The 24466-nt window shown below is 39.3% G+C and overlaps 1 long non-coding RNA gene across 1 annotated transcript in view; it reads left to right on the forward strand.

The window, feature by feature from the left end:
* The first annotated feature begins 2308 nt into the window (after positions 1-2308).
* Positions 2309-24466, forward strand: part of LOC124231429 (uncharacterized) — a 53426-nt gene continuing 31268 nt past the window's right edge. Inside the window, exons 1-5 of the long non-coding RNA XR_006886518.1 lie at positions 2309-2391; positions 5088-5125; positions 8744-8932; positions 21340-21426; positions 23524-23775. This is a non-coding gene — a long non-coding RNA (uncharacterized LOC124231429). The remainder of the gene's footprint in view (positions 2392-5087; positions 5126-8743; positions 8933-21339; positions 21427-23523; positions 23776-24466) is intronic.

Below are 24466 nucleotides of genomic sequence, written 5' to 3' on the forward strand. Positions count from 1 at the left end.
CACATAGCAGATGTTTGAAAGCTTGTTGAAAATAGGGACACGGTATAAAGGATGGAAGGAGCTCATGTTCAGAAGACTAGATTTGGGGGATTTTTGCTTAGAATGATTAGTTGGAATTTTGGATCAGATCAAGAATAGAGTGAACAGGGGCCTACATGGTGGTGAAGTGGTTAAGTTCGAGGGCTCTGCTTTGGTGGCCAGGGGTTCATGGATTTGATCCTGAGTGGGACCTACACACCACTCATCAAGCCATGCTGTGGCAGTGTCCCACATATGAAAAATAGAGGAAGATTGGCACAGATGTTAGCTCAGGGACAATCTTCTTCAAGCAAAAAGAGGAAGATTGGCAACAGATGTTAGCTCAAAGCCAATCTTCCTCACCAAAAAAAAGAAAGAAAGAAGAATAGAGTGAACAAAGCTTAGAGAAAATGGCCAAGGGCAGAACTTTAGAGCAATGCTTCTCAAGCTTTACCACATATATGAATCACCTGGGCATGTTATTAAAATGCAGATTCCAATTCACTAGGTGTGAGGTGGGGCCAGAGATGCTGTATTTCTGATGAGCTCCCATGTCACAGCAGTACTGAGCATATTGAGTAGAAAGGCCCTCCAACCTGAGGCACTGAGATATGCCTAGAAAATTCAGAGCCAGAAGAAACTGAGGCAGAGACAGAGAGAGAGAGAGAGAGAGGAAGGGACTTAAAATTGAGAATGCAATGATGCAATGTAATGAAAAAAATTAGAAGAAAGTTTAAAAAAAGGAGGGCTCCTTAGTGCAGGGACAATGAATACTGTTGATTTTTGGCAGTTAAGCCAAAATATATAAATAATCCAGTCAATGGATGGTGGAGGTTGGATTACATATAGAAGGTAGGAAAACTGAGGTAGTGATTGTAAACCATCTAACGGAAAAATTCAACAAAGAAAGAAAGACGAGTGGTGGTTAGTAGCTTAATAGGGTGGTAACTGTAAAGGAAGGATGGCTTTTAGGATGGGAAAATCTCCTCAGTTTGTAAGGTGGGAGAGAGAAGGCGGTAGAGAAGAAATGACTGACTGGAGAGGAAAGAGTGTGCGAACAGCTAGAACATGTACTAGAGAAAAAAAGAGGAGTTAAATCCAATCACAGGCAGAAGTTAGACCTGAAAAGAGGATGGGTGAAGATACAGAGATGATTTCAGGCAGAGAAGAGGCTGGGGCAATAGACAGCATTCATTTCAGGTGGTTTAATCTGCTGAGTGGGTACAGAGCTAAGGGAGGTGATTCAAGGAGCACAGAAAAGATTTGGAACAACCTCTCTGGGTGACATGACAAGGAACGAAGCAGGGTGAAATGAAGACGGCCAAGCAGAATGAGTTCACGCTGTGGTGAGAGAGGGTGGATATGTAGTGATGCTAATAGGCACCATTAAGCAACTTTCTCAAGCTATGTACAGCAGCCTCAAATGGAACACAAGTAAATGTTTGGGCTTAAATAGGTGTTGGGGGCTGGACGTGTGGGTCCATGTGAAGGTCGTGCTGGTCACATTTTGGTGTTTTTGATTATTGCCTTAAGGTTGGGTAAAGAGCCAACTGAAGCCAGGAGAGGACAGAATCATGGGTCAAAGCAATGTGATGCGGCAGAACGAGTACTAGTCTGAGAGCAAGGAGACCTGGTTTCAACACTACCTCCACTTCCTAGGTGATTGACCTTGGATAAGCTCCCTTAGTTCCTTCATCTTTATTACAAAGGTGTTGAAATGTCAGCTCTCAAACTTGGCTACACGTAGAGTTGCCTGGGAAAGTTTAAAAAAATGTTATTCCTGGTCCCTATGTAGAACAATTAAATCAGATTGGGAGGTATCTGTTTTTCGGTTTTTGTTTTCTTAAATAATGCAAAATCATTTCTGTTTCCCCCCCCCAGCTTTATTGAGATATAATTGACATATAGTAACATTATGTAAGTTTAAGGTATACAATGGGATGGCTTGACATATGTAAATATTGTGAAATGATTACCACAATAGAGTTAGTTAACACACCCATCATCTCACATAGTTACCTTTTTGTTGTGTGTGCTGAGAACTTTTAGCATCTACTCTTTTAACAACTTTCAAGTGTACAATACAGTGTTGTTAACTATAGTCACCATGCTGCACTTTAGATCCCCAGAACTTATTCATCTTATAAGTGGAAGTTTGTACCCTTTGACTACCTTCACCCATTCCTCTGGCATCAGTTTACTCTCTGTATCTATGAGTTTGATTTGTTTTTTTAGATTCTACATATAAGTGAGATCATACAATATTTGTCTTTCTCTGTCTTATTTTACTTAGCATAATGCCTTCAAGGTGTATCCGTGTTACTCCAATACCACGTGATTTCTACTGAGCAGCCCGAGTTGAGAACCACTAGGGTAAATGATCTCTAAAGTTTCTTTTCTTTTCTACTCATTTAAGATTCTCAAATAAAGATAATGGTAAAATACTAGAGGTTTCCACGAAGGCAAAGGCAAGGGGAATGTTGGAAAAATAGGACAGAAAGTCAAATTTCAGGTTGTTGATGAGGTTGGGGGAAAGCCCACCATGTGGGTGGCCAATACTACCTACAGTTGACTTTTGTGGTGGCACAGAAATCATTTTTTACTGAATTTCTATTAGAGACATTGTGCTGAGAGTCTGTAGAATAAATGCCATAGTCAAACTTGACAACACATGCATTCTAGCCAGTGCCAATGTCAGCTCTTACAACTGGGCCACCAACTAACACAGTTGGGTAAGTTGGGGCCCGAGCCCACGCTGATGTTGATGAAACCACAGAACTTTGTTAGCTGTTAATTCCTTTCACGCCTCTCATGGCTGTCACCTTCAGGTCTGGAATGCAGGCTCCTCAGGCATCTCTTTCTTATTTTCTTCTACGTCCTGCTCTGTGCTTTTTTCCCTCTGAGTCATTGCTTCCCACTGCTGACCTCTCTCACAACCCTTTCTCCTGCTTTCTGGCAATCTTATTCTATTCTCTACAACATCCTCAATCTCTTCTCGGAACTCAGTACGTTCTTGTCCTAATGTAAACTTGGCTTTTCCTGGATGTCATCACTTCTCAAGCAGCTTTCTTTAAAGATGCTTGCCATTCTCTCTTCGTCTGTATCTCTGGACCAGGAGGCGATACTCACTTAGACCTTCATGGTCACTTCCAAACCTGGACTCTCCAATCATATCAAAAAAGCCCTTTCTTTGAGTTGTATGACACCCAATTCTAACGCCCACTACTTTGCCTCAACTAATCTGGTCACTTCCATGATCACTGAGGACTACGACAAGTGGTTTCTCACCAAAAAGAATGTGAAACGAAAATTATCTTCCCCCATGCCTGCCAATCCACCAGAACCTCTTTCTGGAAGCAACTATTATCATCAATTTTTGGATATCCTTCCAGAGATATTTTATGCAAATATAATCATATGCATGTGTATGTAGATACATAAATTGTTTCTTAGGAATACACAAATGGTAGGATATTATGTACACTGCTCTGAAACCTTTCTTCTTTTTGCTTAACAAAATATTTTAAGTAACTTTTCTTATCAGTACATACAAATTTTCCTTTTTAAAAAAAGTCTTCTGCCACTGCAAATGAGGCTGCTATAAATAACATTTTACCTATGCGGTCTTTTATATTTGTGGCGTCAGTTCCTAGAAGTGAGATTGCTGGGTCAAAAGTTATTTGCTTTTTTAAAGCTGTGGTAGTTGTTGACAAAATTGCTCCCCATAGGCTGTATGCTGGTTTATACACCCGTCAGCAATATTTGAAAGAGTCAGTTTCCAATTACCTTTGCCAACACAATATTTTATTCATTTTTTTACCTTTGCCAATTTGATTATTGAAAAATACTTCATTGAAGTTTTAATTTGCAATTCTTCTACTTTGAGTGAGGATGCATTTCTTTTCAAATGTTTAACACTGTATTTCCTTTCCTGTGAATTGTTGACCATCTCTTTTGCCTATTGTGATATCATGATTATAATAAGAAATGAGAATTTTGGTCTTCAACATTTCTGGCACAGAGCTCCTAAAACTCTTGGAATTTCCTAAATGATGAGAGCCATAAAAGTGTCTTTGTTGGGGCCAGCCCTGTGGCGGAGTGGTTAAGTTTGCTTGTACCACTTCGGCAGCCCAGGGTTTTGCTAGTTTGGATCCTGGGCGTGGACATGGCACTGCTCATCAGGGCATGTTGAGGCGGCATCCCACATCCTACAACTAGAAGGACCCACAACTGAAAAAAAAAAAAAAAAACAACTACGTACTGGGGGGTTTGGGGAGAAAAAGAGGAAAAAAAAAAGGGAAGATTGGCAACAGTTGTTAGCTCAGGCGCCGATCTTTAAAAAAAAAAAGTCTTTGTTAATGAGGTGACTTTTGGTCCACGTCTGAGGATAGGGACTGGTTGCCAGGGAACCAACCGTGTGATTAGAGAGTTTGAACTTTCAGTCCTACCCCGCTGACCTCCGGGAGGGGGAGAGGGGCTGAAGGTTGAATCAGTCACCAATGATCATTGATTTAATCAATCATGCCTATGTGATCAAGCCTCCACAAAAATCCAGAAGGAGGGGATTTGGAGTTTTCACGTTGGTGAAACTGAACTCTTCCACGTGCCACTGTGCAGGGCCCCAAACTCCACGAGGACAGAAGCTCCTTTGTTTGAGAACTTGTCCTATGTATCTCTTCGTTTGGCTGTTGATTGTACCCTTTAATATCCTTTGTAATAAACCAGTAATCTAGTGAGTAAATGAGTTTCCTGACTTCTGTGTGCTACTCTAGCAAATTAATCAAACCCAAGGAGGTAGTTGTGGGAACCTCTGATTTATAGCCGCTTGGTCAGAGGCACAGATCACAACCTGGACTTGTGACTGGCATCTGAAATGGAGGCCAGTCTTGTGGGACTGAACCCTTAACCTGTGGAATCTGACGCTATCTCCAGTTAGAAAGTGTCAGAAGTGAGTTGAATTGTAGAACACCCAGCTAGTGTCAGAGAATTGCCAAGTGGTGTGGGGAAACCCTTCACGTGCTGGAATTGGGTGCAGATCACTTACTTATTTTCCTATTATTTTGTTGCAGGTCTTTATATAATAAGGAAAGTAGACCTCTACTAAAATGTGAGTTGCAAAATATTTTTTCCTGGTTTGTTGAATGGCCATTTTGGTTTTGGTGTTTGTCGTGCAGAACAATTTTCTTTGCATATTGTTCAGTTTATCAATCTCTCCATTTTGCTATCTATATTTTATATCATACCCATATTTTTCCTATTTTGAGATAATTTAAAAAGTTTCTGTATAGCTTGGTAATTATAGTTAATAAAACTGTATTGCGTATTTAAAGGTTGCTAAGAGAGCAGATCTTAAAAGTTCTCATCACAAGAAAAAAAGTGTTGTAACTATGCATGGTGATGGACGTTAACTAGACTTATTGTGGGGATCATTTTGCAGTATATACAAATATCAAGTCATTATGTTGTATACCTGAAACTAATGTAATGTTGTATGTCAATTATACCTCAATAAAAAAACTTACATTAGTTTTGTTAGAAAAGAAATGCTTAAAATATATTTCCTTGTTATAAAATTTGATTAAGGAGCTTTTCAAAATTCACTTAATGTGAACTTTGTCAATAAATATTAACTAAGAAAAAAATTTCCTTTGTTTCTTCTAGTGTTTCAATTTTTATGTGTTTATTTTTACACATAAATCTTTGGTCCATCTAGAATCCTAGTTTTTCTGACTCCCGCTGCCATTGTGGATCACTTTAGCATTAATGATCTTCTCAACCTCCTACCTACCGTGGTCCTTGATCTCCTTTGTTCTGACCCCCACCTCCCTTCCCAGCTCTCACCAGCACATCCTGGAGCTTCTCATCACCTGTAAGACCCTTCTCATTTCTGAAAACTTAAAATGCTCACATTCCACTCCCTCATCACAATCTCTTAGCCTTCTAGGTCTCTTGCCATCTTAATTTGACTACAAATTCATAATAGTTTCATCAAGACCTCTGGCCCTTAACGTCTCCCTTTTTTCTCATATTGTCTGCCTCTCCTAGGCAGGACCACATAAGGACTTTCATGAGCTCTATGCATTTTTGCTTTCATAGGCCCCTTCCTCCATGAAAAAAGGATCGTTATATTTTACAATTGCACTTATATAAATATATTAATATATGTTAAAATGTTTTCTTTGGCCTAAAAGTTTACTTTTTATTTTGCTTCTAAAAGAAATTAAAACATTTTTGTGAGCCCTGAGCTCTGTGCCTAAAGCATCAGTATCCTTTGTCCCTTGTTTTCTGTGTATTTGCACTGCCAAACCTCAAACCTATGTGAATGTTTTGAGCTCTACTAGAGAAAAATCATAAAGGGGATTGATGCCATCATGGATTCAGGGTCTATGACATGAATTGGATCCTCAAAACTGTTAAACAATTTTTATACATGTCCCTAATCAATTATTTGTTTCATTCCTCACATTAGCTATTTCAAGTCATTTAGCATTCTATTCAACTAAAAGAAAATTAAGCACGAACTCTCTTAACTCCCCATTCTTCCATGTCCTGATTAGACTTAGCTGAGTAACTAAACATCCAAAGATTCAGTGGCTTAAAAAGAAACTTTTTCTCTTAAGATTGTGGGTTGGCAGGCACAGTTGGGCAGTTCTCATTTTGAGTCTTTCCTGTGATTGCAACTTGACCCATAGACAGTGAGTTTAGCATATATACAATTGAAGATTTCACTGAGCTGGATGCCCAAAATGTCTCTCCCACATGGCTGGCAATTGATGCTGGTTGTAAGCTAAGAGCTGGGCTGGGGCTGTTGACCAGAGCACCTACATGGGGCTGGCCTTTCTCTGTGGCTGCTCATAGCATGGGTCATTTGGCTAGGTCTGAAAAGGACTGGCCCAAGAGCAAGCATTCCAAAACTAGGTCATAAGCTGTGGAAGTCCCACAATGGCAGTTCTACTACATTCTATTGGTCAAGCAAGTCACTAAGAACAGCCTAGATACAAGGGTAGGAGAATGAGTCCATCTTTTGTTGGAGGAGTGGTACAGTTACATTACTGAAGAGCATATTGATGGAAAATGCAATCTGTCACATGATAACACAAAATTGATTGTCTCTACACCTATTTTTACTTTCGTTTGTTCTAATCTCAGAGGAAATAGTGTTCCTATATCTGTTCATAACTGATCTTTTAACATAGCAGCTTGCTCTTAGCTTTACCCACCTTGTCATAGACCTCATTTTATCAAGTGTCTCTCCTCTTGTGTGTTCAATCTTCTCCATCTACTGGTTGTTTTCTTATGAATATCCTCAGGTCTCCCCCGTAAGAATAATAAATTTATCTTTGGCTCTATATTCCACTCCATATAATTACCTTATATATCTTTTTCTAAATACAAACACAATTTTTGAAAATTAATTCTATCCTTATTGATTTCGTCTTTTTGACTTCCCATTCTCTGCTTAGTCCACCAGATACTGGATATGGAATGCCATCCCTACCGCTATATTGAAACTATTCTTCTTGTGGTTGCTGAAGACTTCCTAATTGCCTAATCCAACAGGAACTTTAAAATCTTTATCTCAGCCTTTTGGTAATATTTAAAAATATTGATTATTCTTTATTCTTGAGATTATTCATGGGCTTTTATGAATCCTTCTCTACTAGTTTTCTGTATGACTTCTTGGCACTGTATAGATGGCGAAGTCTTAGAGAATGAAAGTCAAGAATAGGATAGTATATCAGTTTCCTATGGCTCTGTAATGCCACACACTTGGTGGCTTAAAACAACAGGAATTTATTCACTCTCAATTCTGGAGGCCAGAAGTCCAAAATCAGTACCACTGGGCTCAAAATCAAGGTGTCGGCGGGGCTGAGCTCCCTCGGGAGGTTCTAAGGGAAAATAGATTTCTTTTCACCTTCTCATGGCTGTTGGCATTCCTTGGCTTGTGGCTGCATCACTGCAATTTTAAAGGTCAGCATCTTCAAATTTCTCTGTTCCATCTTCACACCACCTTCTCCTTTGTGTGTGTGTCAAATCTCTCTCTGCCTCTCTCTTATAAGGCCACATGTGACAGCATTTAGGGCCCACACAGATAATCCAGGACAATCTCATTTCAAGATCCTTAATTTAATCCCTCTAATTCTTTTCTAAATAAGGTAGCATTTGCAGGTTCCTGGGATTAGGGCATGGATATATTTTTGTGGTCCCACTTATGAGCCCATCAAAGATGGAGAAGAAAACTGATCTATTAATTCAAAATCTTATGGAAGGTCATGGATAATTGGGTGAGGTGGGTTAGCTAATAGGAGCAAATAACATGAATTTCAGAAGAGTAATTGAAATTATTGAGTTGGTTTAAAAAGAAAAAGGCTGGAAACCATAGTCTGGAAGAAGAAAAATGGCAAGTCTCTTGCACGTTTAGGACTAGTAGAAGGAAGCAGCTGTTGCTGGACTGGGCTGCAAGGGAAGGAATCAGAAGAAAGCTACATTTCAGTTAAGGCAAGAAAATAGAAGTAGCCTTAGATGAGTATCTACCTTGACCTAACAGTTATGATACAGTGCAGTCTTGTCTATATGGGGGAAAGAGCACTATGAATCAATCTGAATATAATTTGTTTCAAACTAATAGTGATAGTATAAACGGTTTATCATGGTTTCCAAGTTACTTTCCTAGAATAGATACTGTATGGTTATTGATTAATCAATTAATTTGTTGTTTATATAGAAAGACTACTAAAATTCCCAATAATAGTGCTTGATGACGCACTTATTCAAGAACTTTAATTAAATGGAACGAGTTGAATGAATGATCTAATGAACATAATGCTCTTTAGAAGAACTTGAAGTCTGACTTCATCTAGCTGGAGAACACTTAATTGTCCCAGGAGGCTCATTCAAGCATTGACCTATCACGGTAAGCACGCTTGCTTGTATAACCAAGTAGCCATTCAGATATACAGCTCCTTAAATCTAATTTATGTACCGTTTTCTTCTTCTTTACATCATATCTAAAATGGTAAAAATTTAAAAAGTAGTCAGTTGTTAATAACAGTAAAATCATATTTCAAGTTATCATGCATTTGCTTTGAAATGTGGGAAAAAGATTTTTAGTGTTGACCGTGATAGACTGAAATTCAAACATGACAGAGACAAAGTTGCACCATAATTGCTCCTGAAGCAGAGGCTATCGATTTCTTCCCCATCATCTCATCAAACGGAAGGTGAAAGGAGAAAAATACAAGTTCAAAGGGACCAGCTACTCAGGTACTGGGCAGGAGCTCAGAGCAAAAATTTCTGCCTCGTTAAAAACGTTTAAAGGAAACAGCTTGTCTTCATGTAGGAATCGTTATTGTCAGTTGGAGTTCATCCTCTGGAGTTTTCACCTCTGCGGAAGGGTGCATTCTGTGCAATTTCTAAAAAGTGCTTCTTTAATGGGAGGGATTTATGTTAAGTTGGTTCAGGAAAGGTAGACTATTGTGGAGCCTTTTTAATGGACTACAAAAGACTGTCGAGAAATTAAATAGATTTCTTTTCCCTTAGACTGTTCCATGGATTTAAAAACACTCCGCTGTGCATGTAAAATCAATTTCCATTACTAGCCTTGACCTTTGCAGTTTTATAAACATGTTTTTTCTCTGGGTTTGGAATGTGGTTCAAAGGCAATCGTAGAAGACTAGAGGATGAGAGGGGTCATGGTAATAAAAGTTCCTGCTTTTACAGCGAAAATTTCCTTTTCACACAGGCATTCATTCAGCTGTGTATGTTATGAAAGTAATTATATAAATACCTGCTTCTCTATGTTTATAGTATATATGTTTATGTGTATTTTATGGAGGCAGGACTTTTTTTTTTATTGCTCTATAAAAATAAATTGTGCTTTGTTTTCATCACTAAAGGTACTTTCCCCCTTCCCATTCCAAGAAAGTAGCCAAGCCATTGTGTTCCTCTGCTCCGGGGACTTTGGGTTGCTGAATGGAAAGCAGATGTTGTCAGAGGATGCATCATTCTTTTTTTGGGTTTTGTTTTGGAAGACTAGACCCATTGAGGGGATTATGCCACATCACCCAGAGTGGAAGAGAAGAAAGATGAGGGCTTTTGGGGGGTGCTTGGGAATGGAGATAGAACTGGCTACTGGTAGTGACTCCTTGAGACAAGGAGGTGGAAAGGGGTTTGGGTGGTTTCCAAAGAAGTTGGCCCAGGTCCTGCTGGTTAGCTCCTGGTTGTGTGGACTGCAACAGGACACTAGGGAGGAAGGACTCTAGGAGCCGTAGTCTCAGGAATTGAGATGACAGAGGCCCTTGTTAAAGCTTATCCACTTGCCTCAGGGACCTGATCATGTGGCCTGGACAATGAGTGTATGAGTGGGGGCCAGTGGGTACTGCAAGCCATCTTTTCAATATTTTGGACAACACAAGACATCCCCACCCCCGACCTTTCCTGGAAATGACTGAAATGGAATTTCCTGCCAGCTGATTGCTGCTCTAAGCAGCTCAATCTGATTTAAACAAAATAAGGAAATGTGATATTTCTTACACCAGAGTTATGGTGAAATTTTCACTGCCTTTTCTCTTTCTTCCACTTCATCTATAAAATGGTGATTATTAAACTCACCTTTCAGAGTTGTTTTAGCATTAAATTAGGTGACATGTATAAAGTGACTATATCACTTTATATGATATAGTCACTTTATCAAGTGACTATATCATATAATATGTGTTCAATAAATTATCACCAGGAAATATTTATGTGTTCATACTGTTGGAGGAATTGAATCAGGTGCTAGGTTTTCAAAGAAGCATAAGACATACTTTTCGTTCTCAAGAATTTTGTTAGAGAGGCAGTTTAAGTATATAGAACTATCTAGAAGTACCAGGTCCATATCTCTAAGCAAGAAATGCAGGCAACTGAAACATGGAAGGGGCCATAGGGAAATTGAATGGATGAATTTGAAGGCAGGAATCATGACATAAAATAGAAAACCTACGGGAAGCTTAGAAGAGATGGCAACGCTGCAAGGAATTTGTGTATGATGCTACACAAGACACAAGTAGTCATTCATACAGTGTTTGGACAGCCAGTTGGATTTTTTCCTGTAGCATTTTTCCCCTCAATTAAAAAAAAAATTAAAGTTAGAGGTACGCAAAGTTTAGAGAATGTCTTAACAAGATGGTGCAAAAAAACCCTTAGTCTCTCTCATCCATTTCTCTTTATACAGAAGCAGCCATTTTCAAGTCTTTTATTTGTTTTGGGTTTTTTTTCTCCTTAGGTATGTGATCTTTATGTTTCTAAATAATATGCTAACATTTCCATTCTTGACTTTTTGGTTTCAGTCATTATCTATTAATATTAATATATCTCATTTTGGAAGACAATGATTTTTCTTTAGTCCTTGTACCTACACGCCACCCCATCACATGCATTCTTTTTTACTACCCACCTTTCTAGTATAGTTATTTCATCATTTGGGTTAGACCAAAATTATTGCATTATTAGGATGACGTAAATGCTGTTTACAGCTAAGCCTTGTAGAATACAATGATTTATTCAAGTGTGGTTGTTACTCCCATTCACAACTGCATTTTCCCTGGATTAAATAATTTTCCTTTAAAATTTTGGTTTGGTTTTGTTTTCTATGTATTCCTAGGTGAAACTTTCTGCCAGTTGCTTAACTCTCTTCTTGGTAAGTTCAGACACATGAGGTCTTCTGACGTTTCATTTCCCCAAAGCACTCCCTCCACAGCATGCTAACCTGCCCTAACCTGGAAAGGCTGTTCTCAGAGCCTCCACACAGCTGGGATCATGGAATTGGTGCGATTGCCTCCACCTCTCTCTTCCATAGGCTTCCTGTCTCCAGGATCTCGTGTCTTCCTTTTTTTTTGGTTTCCCCACTGACTTTAGTGTAGTAGAGCCTCTAAGTGGCTATCTGAGGGAGGGTGCAGGGGAGGTAAGTTTTTGATACCCTAAATGACTGAAAATGTCCTTGTTCTTCCTTCAGACTGAATTGATAGGTTAGTATATCCTGGCTGGATATAGACATCTATGGTGAGAAATATTTTCCTCCAGAATTTTTTAAGGCATTGCTCGTCCACTTCCACTGCGCTGTTGAAAGATCCAAAGCTCTTCAGAGTCTCGATATTTTTAGGTGACCATTCCCCCACCCATCCGCTCCAAGCTTGCCTTGTCCCAGTGTTTTAAGATTGCGTGATGACATGACTTTGGTGTGGTTTATTCTCAGCCATCACCTGGGGACTCTGGATTCCCTCTCAGTCTGGATACTTAGGTCATTCTGTTCTGGGAAATTCACTTGAAATGTTTCTTAAATAATTTTCTCCTTTCATTTTCTCAGTTCTGTTTCTTGGGAACTCCTTTTATTTAAATATTGACCTCGTGAACTTGTCCTCTAATTTTCTGATTTTTTTCTCCTCTTTTCCATTCTTTACTTTTTTTTGCTCTGCTTTCCAAGAGATTTCTCCAATTTTATCTTCTAACACTTCTGTTGAGTTTTTCATTTATGCCATTGTGTGTGTTTTTTTAAATTATACTTCATTTTATTCATCCAAATCTTTTTCTTTTTCACAACCCCAGCTCCCCTGTTATTATTATCTCATGAAGACTCAATAGTTATCCTCATTTCTCTCCGGATTTCTTTCCTATTGTCAGTATCATTCCTTGTATTCAAATCGGTTCATCAAGTATTTCTTATTAATTATATTTTTGTGTATATATCATCTTCTTACTACATTATTAGATTATTTTTTAAATTTTATTTATTTATTTTAATTTTAATTTTTATAGCAGTAACATTGGATTATAACATTGTATAACTTTCAGATGTGCATCATAATATATTTCGAATTCTGTGTAGATTACATCATGTTCACCACTCAAAAACTAATTATAATCCATCACCACACACGTGTGCCTAATTTCCCCTTTTGTCCTCCCCCCTCCCCCATTCCCCTCTGGTAACTTCCAATGCAATCTCTGTTGTTATGTGTTTGTTTGTTGTTTTTGTCTTCTACTTATGAGTGAGAACATATGGTATTTGACTTTCTCCCTCTGACTTATTTCACTTAGCATAATACCCACAAGGTCCATCCATGTTGTCGCCGTTGTGTTTTTAAAATTTTTAATCTCTCTTATTTATTGATTTTTTTTTTACAACAGGCTATACTTGTTTCATAGAAAAAATATCTTCTCATACCTCCATGAAGATAGTAATGATAATATGTTTTCTTCTGTCTGTATTGTCTCTGGTTCTTCTAGTTTGCTTAAGCTGTAACTCGGTTCTCTATTTCTTTGTATTGAAAGATGCCTTAGGTGTCTGTTGATCCTTTGTGTCTGCAGATATGTAAGAGTGTGGCACTCAGATTGTGAGAGTGGAGACTGTTGGCTTTGCTGTAGGGAAGTCTGTCTAGATCAGTGCTGTGTAATAGAACTTTATGTGATGATGGACATGTTCTGTATCTCCACTGTCCAATGCCATAACCACTAGCCATATGTACTCACTTGGAATGTGGCTAGTGCAAGTGAGGAATTGATACTTTAATTTTACTTAATTAATCTAAGTTTTAATGTAAGTCACTGCAAGTGGCTAGTGGCTGCAATATTGGACCATGAAGGTGTAGGACTTCTCTTTGAATTTTTTCTTTAGTGAATTGGGTTGGATTCATCAGGGAAAGAGCTTTGAACTCCTTTTGGGAAGGTTTAGGCTTGATTGCTGCATTCTGAGAGCCAGGTAGAAAAGAGGACAAAGGGGCAGGGATGAGTTTTCTTTTCCAATATGCCAACATCCATCTGTTAGTTTTCTGTTTGGTATTGTAGCCTCCCAACACTCCCAGAGCCCTCTTTTTTAGCTTTCCCAGAAAATAAACTTCTAGGCTTTTGTTGGGAGTGAATAGCAGATTTAAGGCTCTAACTACTTCTCATTTTTTGCTGTACCTCCAATCCTACTTCCAGAGCTGCCCAGTGCCACCAATTCCCAAGACTTGTGTGTGATCAATGCTTCTTGGCTTTTCTGCCACCATTTTGGGACCCAGCACTCTTGGATCTGGCACATCAGTTACCTTTCCTTAATCTTCCCAGCTTTCAAATTTTGATGCTGTCATGTCTTTCCTCATTCTCTGTCCTTATGATTGGATGTCCTGAAAAAAAAATTCTTTATCATCTTTAGTGGAGTTTCAGAAAAGTGTAAAAACCAAACAAAACAAACAAGTATGTTCAGTCAGTCATGTTTACTCCATGGTGGCTTTATTTCATATGTGGATTGTCTTAGTCCATTCAGGCTGCTATAACAAAAATACCATAAACTAAGTGACTTAACTGGCACTTATTTCTCACAGTTCTGGAGGCTGGAAAGTCCAAGATCAAGGCACTGCTAGATTTGGTGTTTGGTCAGAGCTCTAATCCTCTTCATCAGGGTTCTACCCTCATGACCTAATCACCTCCCAAAGGCCCCACCTCCTAATGCCATCACATTGGGGGTTGAGCATATGACTTTTGGGGAGACACAAACATTCAGTCCATACCACAGGTCTATATTTATGATCTTTCCAATCTAATCACTTACTGTACTGCTTTTTAAGTTGATCTTTAAAAGGATTGTTTATGGTGTCACCCAACTCTTATAATTTAGAATTCGTACCTCCAAGAATAATTTCAAATCTGCGTAAAATATTTTTGCTTCCTTTTTTTTTTTTTTTTTACCAACTTCATCAGCTGACTTCTGCAAGCATTTTAAACATCCACTGATCGAGACTGAATCAGTATAATTAAATGGGCTTCCCATAATGGGAGAGACTTTGCACAGGTTCAAATATAAGGAGAGTTTTTTTATCTCTAAGAAAAAATTTGGGAAAAACTATACCTTTTATTCAGATATATGCAATTAGCTTTTCAAAATAATTGAATAGGCTTTCTTATAAGAGGAGATACTTTGTAAAAACAAATATAAGGCAATTCCTTTTATTCCTATGGAATAATTTTTTGAGAAAATATATTCAAGTTCATATGGTATTTAGGCAAGTCTGTACAAAATATAAAGCATGGGTGTAACTTAAATACATAATTAGTACTATTGTGTTTTCCCTCCTCTTTTCCCACTAAGGGCGTAGTTAATAATGACGAAGGTTGAATTTTCCTGGGGGTGCAGATTCAGATTACCATGATTTTCAGAAAATAAAGTGCTATTTATTGTTCATCTATGTTTATGGACTTGAGCATAAGCCTAGTATATATTTAAAGGAATATATGACAAGGGAGATCAGCAAATTCATTGATAGAATAAGCCATTAACTTCATAAAATAATAAGTTTTAACTTTCACTTGAATTTGGACTTTTTATTCAGTTGGATGATTTATTTCTGCTCCTCATTTCCTAACTGTAAGCTGACTTTTCTTGCAAAATAAAGATGGTCGCTCATCTGCTCTCCACCACAGGTGAGCCCAGTCAGGGTCCATGCTTAGAACTTTCAAAGTGCTCCATTCTGCTTCCAGAATGTGACCTTGGAGAATAAGCAATGAGAGCTGGCTGTTTTGCTAAGCAGGTCCTTTGGGTGCTAAAAGGAGCGTCTTGGTCTTCTGTTTTTGTTAAATCTACAGTTTGACATCTGCATAAATCTTAGTGGTTGACTAATCAGTGTTGTGTTTGTTTTTCTATTGAGTAGTTGAAGCTATTGCTTCATCTGCACTGTTCTTCCTTTTTCCTGAACTCCTACCTTGCCTCAAATTTGCACCACACGATTGAGTAGCTAATTCTATCATGTTTGGTTGCTGCTTGCTTCAGACAGTCCTTACTCCCCCTCAGGCCCCACTCCCCTCGCCATTTAACTAAATTGTGATGGTTCAGAAGACAAAAGTCATGCGTGGTATGTCTTTGTAACCCCCACAGGGCTGCACGTGTAGAGGCACTTAGGTTAGTCTTTCTCATTGGGACACAGAATTGTGACATGTGCTACCATTTATCTTGTACATCCTCTGTTCCAAGTGCTGTGTAGGCACGTTATGCATTATTTCTCATCCTTACATAGATCCTGTGAAGGAACTGATATTTTTACCTCATTTCTCCATTGAATCTGACACTCATAGAAGGCAAGTAACTTATGTGTAGCTAGCAACCAACATAGTCAGGATGTAGACTCAGGTTGAACCCAGGATTTGAACCCGTGTTCTTTCTACCATCATATATCAACTTGCCTCATTCTCAGAGCTCACACAGAGTCTGAATAAGCTTATTAAAGCAGCATTACTTAGCTCTCATCTAGATTTGTAATTTAGGCTACTAACCTAGATGGAATTCAAGTTCTATTCCGATGACTTCCAATGTTAGCTCTGCTCTTTTGAGAATTAGATGACCAACTTTCTGAGCAAAAATGCTTATCTCTTTAGGGCCGTTGGAGCCTAATGAGAACCTGTGAGTGTCAAGATATCATCAATGAACAGCCTGGTTCTGAAACCCAAGACCTTCCCTAAGTCTAACGATGACAGGGCTGTTGTAGTGACGTAGGGCCTATAACTTGTCCCTTCATTTCCTTCTCTGCATTTCATCACTGCCACATTTTTAAAACAACACTTCCTCTATGATACAATAATGGGCAAGCACTCTGAGCTTTCAAGTGACAAGTGAGTGCCAGGAATATTTTATTTGTCTTGGAAAGATATAAATTCCTGGTCTACACAGATTCCAGTGGCTTTCAGAGAGAAAGAGCATGCTGCTCTCCTTAAGAAAGGCCACCAATGGGAATGAATTCTGGTGATGCAATGCTGATATTTTAGTGCCATTCTGGAGAAGGGAAGAGGTGGGGTTTCTCTGGAGCCAGATGAACTCGTAATTAGTTCTCACCCAGGCTGCTGAAGCAATTATGGTGAAACCAAATCACATTACTTTTTTCTCCTGCTCCCGATAAAAGCCTCAACCCTGCTCCTTCTGCCCCATAGGGCACTTGGCTGGCCATTATTCCTAATACCACAGACACTGTTCTTCGCTTTTGTTTCCGGGCTAGAACTGTCACTGTGTAAAATAAGAAGTGTGGGGGAAATAATGTACCCCTCTCGGTCTCATACTTCAGAGGCACCTAGCAACCCCGTCTCCAGGCAGGCAGCACGCATCTCCCTGGTAGTCTACTGCCCACTCACAGCAGAGGCGGAGTGCTCTCTGCAAATAGCCTACGTTTTTGCTGGTGCCAGCTTGGCGGTGGGGTGGTTGTGTCATTTGGTGTCCTCAGGGACGTTTGGTTCTTATTCTGGGAAGACTAGGGCAAACCAGTGACTATCCAAAGCTGTTTGTGGAATCAGAAATTAGGTCAAGCACTTCCGTACTTGGGGTTGCACAGTCTAAAATCAAAAGCAATGGTTTTGAATCTTTGTTTTTTCCAGTTGACACATTTCCGTGAAGAACCTTCCAGAATATACATGACATTATTTTCTAAAGGATGAAAAAGATGTTTCCCAGGTATATCTATGCAATGAGAACCTCCTGGCTATTTTGTCCATCTACCAACAAGCCCAATAATGCTATCACATCAGCCTTTCTCATGGTTTTCACCAAAAGTACTCTGTGCCTCTAAAACGTCAATTGGACTGAAGAGAGCCCTGCGCTGGCTCACCAACCAGCCACATAGACTTTCCATTTCAGGCTCATGTACCACGGAGCATTATGGATAGATGTTGAGACTTGTTATTTGCTTTCTATACTTCAGGGAATTGTTAAAGTTTCTTTGTTTCTTTACTACTTGCATTTGATCTGCATTTAACCCTTGGAGAGTGAAGTTGCATCTCTTTTAGAGGGAAACCAAGCTTTTCTTCTGTGGTGGCTGATCAAAGAATGGAAGGACTCAGGCTCCTAGGAGTGTAAAGTTTGATTGTGGAAATCGAGTGCTGCTGGGTAGAGGAGTGATCCCAAGATATCAGGAAGGGAGTAGCTTTTAACCTCCAGGAGTCACTCACTCACCAAGCAATTATTGAATTGCTACCATGTGCCAAGCCCTCTGCTAGGAGCAAAGGAGACAAATATGAATGAAAGATCTTATTGACAATCTCATAATCTGGGGGAGATTTTAGTGAAAACAACCGTTAGGGACAATGTCAGATTTGTTGTAATACAAGTACTTGCAAAGTTCTTAGGGAGCTCTAGGGTAGGAATGGGTGGGCTCTCTAGAGAGATGGGAGGTGGCTGGGAGGAAGATTTATATAAGTTAATTTTTAATAATAGCTATGTTTAACAACTGGCTCACAGCATTCCTGAAAATCCAGCATTTAGCTCTCATGAACTGATGTGAACTGGCTCCAGCATGCCATGGGATGAAGATGAAATTGGGAAGCGTAGATATGTCTTGTAGCCACCCTAAGGAGTTTAGACTCTTTCCATAAGGCAGGATAATTTGAAATATTAATCAGTGTTTTTATTTTTCTTGTTTTATTTATTTTTACCTTCTCCCACCAAAGAAGGTACGTAACTTTTGCTTTTCCTTGTCTCAGAGGCTTTTGTATTGCTGGGCAGAAACCAAATATTTCTAAAGAGCTAGACTTGGCATTACCTATCTGATAAAGGATTGTTATCCAAAATATACAAGTAACTCTTAATGCTCAGAAATAAGAAAACAAACAACCTAATTGAAAAACTGGTGAAAGACCTGAATAGACACCTCACCAAAGAAAATATACAGATAGCAATTAAGCATGTGAAAAGATGCTCCACTTCATATGTCATTAGGGAAATGCAAATTAAAACAACAATGAGGTATCATTACACACCTATTAGAGTGGTCAAAATTTAGAACACCAACAACACCAAATGCTGGTGAGGATATGAAGCAACAGGAACTCTCATTCATTGCTAGGGGGAATGCAAAATGGTACAGCCACTTTGGATCACAGTTTGGCGGTCGCTTATAAAACTAAACATACTCTTACCATACAGTCCAGTAATTGTGCTCCTTAGTTTTTACCCAAAGAAGTTGAAAACTTATGTTCACATAAAAACCTGCAAATGAATATTTATAGCAGCTCTAGTTATAATTGCCAAAATTTGGAAGCAAACAAGATGTCCTTCAGTAAATGATTAGATAAACCAACTGCAGAACATCCAGACAATGGAATAGTATTCAACGCTAAAAAGAAATGAGCTATCAAGCTATGGAAAAACATGGAGGAAACTTAAATGCATGTTACGAAGTGAAAGAAGCCAATCCAAAAAGGCTATATACCATGTGATTCCAACTATATGACATTCTGGAACAGGCAAAACTATGGAGACCATAAAAAAATCAGTGGCTATGATGGGGTGGGAGGAGGTGGGTGGGGGGAAGGATGAACAGTAGAGCAGAGGATTTTTAGGGCAGTGAAACTATTCTGTATGATATTATAATGGTGGATACATATCATTATATCTTTGTCAAAACCCATAGAATATGCAACACCAAGCGTGAACCCTAATGTGAACTATGCACTTTGGGTGATAATGACATGCCCATGTAGGTTCACCAAATATAACAAATGTACCACTCTGGTAGGAGATGTTGATAGTGGGGGAGGTTGTGCATGTATGTGAGGACAGAGGATAGTGCAAAATCTCAGTACCTTCCACTCAATTTTGATGTGAACTTAAAATTGCGCTAAAAAATAAAGCCTATTTAAAAGGAAAAAAGGAAAAAGAGCCTGAGAGCTGATGTGAGGATTTATGACTCAGTACCTGAATGGTGGTTATGGAAACCAGAGCATCCCTGTGTTGCCTAAAGATGATATTCTGACCAGTAGACTGCACTGGTATAAAGCTCACTGAGTGTGTCAATGAAGACAAATGCCAGTGTGGCAGGAGGAAATTTAGATACGTGTGATTATTATGAGGTATGCGTTGAAGAATAGAATATGAGAATTTGAACCAACTTAAGCCAGTTTACTGTCCCACGAATGTCAGGTAATTTTGGATTTCATTGGAACCCTCCAGTAGTAAGAGGGAGTATCAGCTCTAGGTTTCCAACCCATCACCTTTCTACCAGGCAGTTGTAGCAAAAGCACATTTTAGACTGTATTATTCTAAGCAAACAAATATTTGCCGGCAAGTAGGCACAAAACAGTCATTCAGTGTATACTTGGAATATTTTCAGTCTCAACCCCTGAGACGATGACCAGCACCTTCATGAGAGGCTCTCTCCAGGAGGAAGACAGGTATTCCGATGGAGGGAGAGGCAGGCCTTTTAGTCAGATCAGATGACAGGATCATTCACTAAGCAGACCCACTCAGGATCAGTGGGCCTGGAAGCCGTCCCTCTGGTAGGAACTACTGGCCTGGTCAGGTGTTTATTTATGCGTTCTTGTCCAAGTAGGAGATGCCCGACTTCTAATAATCATATAACTTAAACTCCACTAATTTCACCAATTAAAAATTCTTTATAACATTCTAAATAATGAAACTTCTGGTGCTGATTTTGATAAAAATACCTTTGAATGCCACCTGGCCAATTCTTAGGGTGTTACTTCTATTAGGCCACTTCATATGCTAATTGATCCCTGGGGTGTAGACTAGAGTTAAATTGTGCACAAAGAGTTCCCAGTGTTTACATACCTCGTTAGTGTAAATCAAATTACAGCAGACAATAAAACCAAAAGAAATAGCAAGAAAAAGATTTTTAAAAAGCTCCAGCTTCAAAATGAAATATACTTCTGCTTTGCGTTGTGTTAGTAACCATGAGATCTAATTGTACATGTTCCCATTACTGTACTGGAGAGAGTGAGTGTATATGGGGTTTTATAACATTTAAACAAAAACCATTTAAAGCAATTTACTGCCTTTCTTGGTGTACCATCATAGCTCCTATTTGAGACTCCCCAATAACAAAAGATTTCCCCTTAACAAAACCCTTTATGTAAGGCTTTATTTATTTATTTTTGATAAGGCTTTATTTGATTTTTTTTTTTTTTTTTTGTAACAAGAAGAGTCAGGAGTAATATGGATGAGCAGAAAAATATTCTGGAGAGAGGTTGTCATAGGAACTGTGCCAAGAGAGCAGTACGCACAGGATAGAATGCACCATGCAAAGAAGAGAGGAAGGAAGTGATCCTGAAGCTGCTCTTTCCATCAGTTTGTGGGAATAAAGCTCGTATGAATCTCCTCATGGAAATTATCCTCAGTGATAGCAGGGGGAGGTGGGATACTAAGAGGCTGAGGGGGGCTGATGACAAGCACCTTGTAGGATTTTTGTAGGATATAAAAATAGATAAAATATATAAAACATCTACTATGTATAACACCTACTATATATAGTCCCTGAAAAATATTAATAGTAAACAACAATAATCTTCACTATCTCATCTAATCCCTACTAGAGCCCTCTGAGGAAGACACAATCATTATTCAAATCTTCCAGATGAGAAAAGGAATTCCAGAGAAGTTGAATTGTTCAAGGTGACATGGTGAGTGGCAGAGCTGGACTCATTGCAAGGTTGTCTGACTCTAGAGCCCTTGCTCTTAACCTCTCTGCTGGACTGAACCAGTAGGCGATCAATTACTGGTGATAATTATAAAAATGATTCTTGGATGGTGGAACAGTAGTGGGAGTTTCGATTGCCATATGGCAGAATGTCACAGCATTTGTTGATTTTGTTTTTTCCTTAAGTTTCTTTTTCCTAAACCACGGAAATGTTATCTTAGAGGATGACATTCTTTGTTCCATTCTCCCCTCCTTACTCCCCAGTGCAGAGCTCCAGGTTTCTCCAACCAATGGACGTTCTCCTACAGAACTCTTAAGAAAATCAGGAATCTCCTCTCTCTCTTTCCTAAAGAGAAAACTCATGGCTAGAGCTTCCTTACCATACCTTCCCCAAAGTTTCAAAACTTGTGTCCCCCCCTCCCCAGAATTCATATGTTGAAGCCTCTTGAAGAAACAATTATTCATGCACTTGTTAAAGAAGGTTAAGGCAGATTTTATTCAGGGAGACTATCACAATAGCTATAGAGACCACTACATCGGGGTTTTGTAGTAGGACAGAGAGATTGGGCTCAACTCCAAATATAAGAAAAATGGGAATTTGTAACCAAGAAGCCAGGGATAGGGGGTGGTCAGCAGATGGAAAATTACCAAGAGGAAATGTCATGGCTAAGGGAGGATTCTGGCTAAACCAACCTAACAGGATTCTTGCTGAAGGCAGGTCAGGGTGATCAGACAGCACCTGGTGGAAGGTAGATGATGAGAAACCTGATCAGATACGGAGGGTAATTAGATATCGAGGATGGAAGATTCTGGTTAAACTGACTTAGCAGGCTTCTTGCTAGACATGGAGTCTACAGGAAAGGACATGGGAGCCCAAGGTCAACCCTAGTCAAAAAGAGAGCTCAGAAGAGCCTGACCAAAGTTTGGTCAAGGAGAGAATGTTTGTCAAGTCCTAACCCCTCAGTGCCTAAGAATGTGACTGTATTTGGAGATGAGGCCTTTAAACAGGTGATTAAGGTAATGTGAGGTGGATTCTAATCCTTATGACTGGTGTCTTTATAAGAAGAGGTCGTTAAGACACAGAGACTCACACAGGGGGAAGACCATGTGAAGACACCAGAGGAAGACAGCCATCCAGAAGCTAAGGAGCGAGGCCTTCAGAAGAAACCAACCCTGCCAACACCTTGATCTTAGACTTCTAGCCTCCAGAACTCTGAGGGAATAAATTCCTGTTGTGTAAGCCATCCTGTCAGTGGTACTTGTTATGGCAGCCCTAGCAAAGTAATATACCCCACAGTGCCCAAAGTGCCATAGCTTTATTCAAACCCATGTCATCTTTTCCTCCTGGCATCTCCACTCTTGGCATTCTGTAGCTGTGTCTATTTCACTCAGGTTAAACACCAGGGATGGAATGTGAACCCACTGTGTAAATGGCTCAGTTCTGCTTTGGAAACAGCTCTGGGGAGACTAAGTCTAGGAAAATTAATCAACGTACATGCTTTCCTTGGTGTTCTTCTGCCTGACTCCCACTTGCCCGGCTCTCCCAGGGAATAATGCCTTCTTTGGAGCTAACGCAACACTTCGTTCATATCTAGATGCAAGTTCTTACATGAATGTACCACCATTAATTCTTTATATGTCTGTTTACCACCCGCACCCCAGCCCCAGTTAATTTCTGAATTCATAGACACTGAGATTGTGCCTATGAATTATTCATTTCTGTACTCTCAGCACCTACTACAATTCCTGGTTCAAAGAAGGTGCTAATTCATGTTTGGATTCTTGAATGAAGATATATACGTATACATATTCTATCTTTTATTCCTTCTTTACCTCTGATGAGGGGGGTTTTGTAATACAGACTCAAATGAAAGAAATTTTAACCACACTAAATATGTGATGCTATGAGCAATGGCCAATGTTATGAGAAAAAAGTCTTATCTTTATTTTAATTGATCCAATCAGAAGATTCTGAAATGCCTCAGCCTCCTCTTCCTTTTTTTTTTAATATATATTTTACCAGGTTCATTTTTTCAATTAAACTGTTGAATTAACAAATTTTATTTTATTTTTTTTGAAGGAGGATCACCATTTATTGATCACCTTTCGATGTCTGGCCCAGCCTCTTCTTATAAGGGAGAATGCAAGTAAAAAGGAGGTCGAGTTGTCTAGGAAAAATGGTCATCATGATCTCAAGGAATCTTACTGCCTCTTCCACACCCAAGATGGAGCCAGCACCCCCAGGAAGGGGCTAGGCATCGATGGGGAAGTAGGGAGAGAAAGGAGACTACAGAGGGAAGGGATTCCCAGGCTCCCACTCAAGACTGACTTGGTAAGGACTGTCAGGCAATTCATTGGAAAATAAATATTTCACCTCTGGATATCCTCTGGACTCCTTGTGGGTCTGGACTATTTACTAGATGGATTGTTTCTTTTTGGTAATGAACTGTACTTCATTCTCCTTGGACTTTAGAGCAGAAGAGGGGGAGATATATTTTTATTGTTATGAACTGTATCAGGCTGGTCATGCAGAAGCACAGGAACACTACACTTCTCATCCCTCCTGGGTCCAAACCAATGAGAGGTGTCTGCTCTATCATGGGGTTGGGTTGGAAACAAGTACAGTCTTTCAAAATACAGCCCTTCACCTGGCTCTTTCAGAGCCACAGTCCAAGGAAGGCCAACTTTTCCTGAAAGTTTTAGTAAAAATCTGGGTCATGAGCACCCAATATTTTTAGACAACATAGGTGATGGACAAAGCAAGATGTGTAACTAACAACACGTTTTTGCACTACTTGGAACACAGTCAGCCTTCAGGAGTTTGCTGTTGGTGAGATAATGGCCAACACCCTACAGATTTGTGTTGGGACCACCAAAGAAGCAGAATCAATCATTTGTGAAAAAGCAGAACAATCCTCCATTAGACTTTGTGTATTACCAAAAACGAGCCCAAGTGAAGGTGAAATCTATCCTCCAGTTTCCTAAGTATAATTCAGAGAGCCAGGAGGGAAAGGAAGTGGAGA

This window comes from Equus quagga, chromosome 21, assembly GCF_021613505.1.
Source record: "Equus quagga isolate Etosha38 chromosome 21, UCLA_HA_Equagga_1.0, whole genome shotgun sequence".
NCBI classification, from domain to species: domain Eukaryota; kingdom Metazoa; phylum Chordata; class Mammalia; order Perissodactyla; family Equidae; genus Equus; species Equus quagga.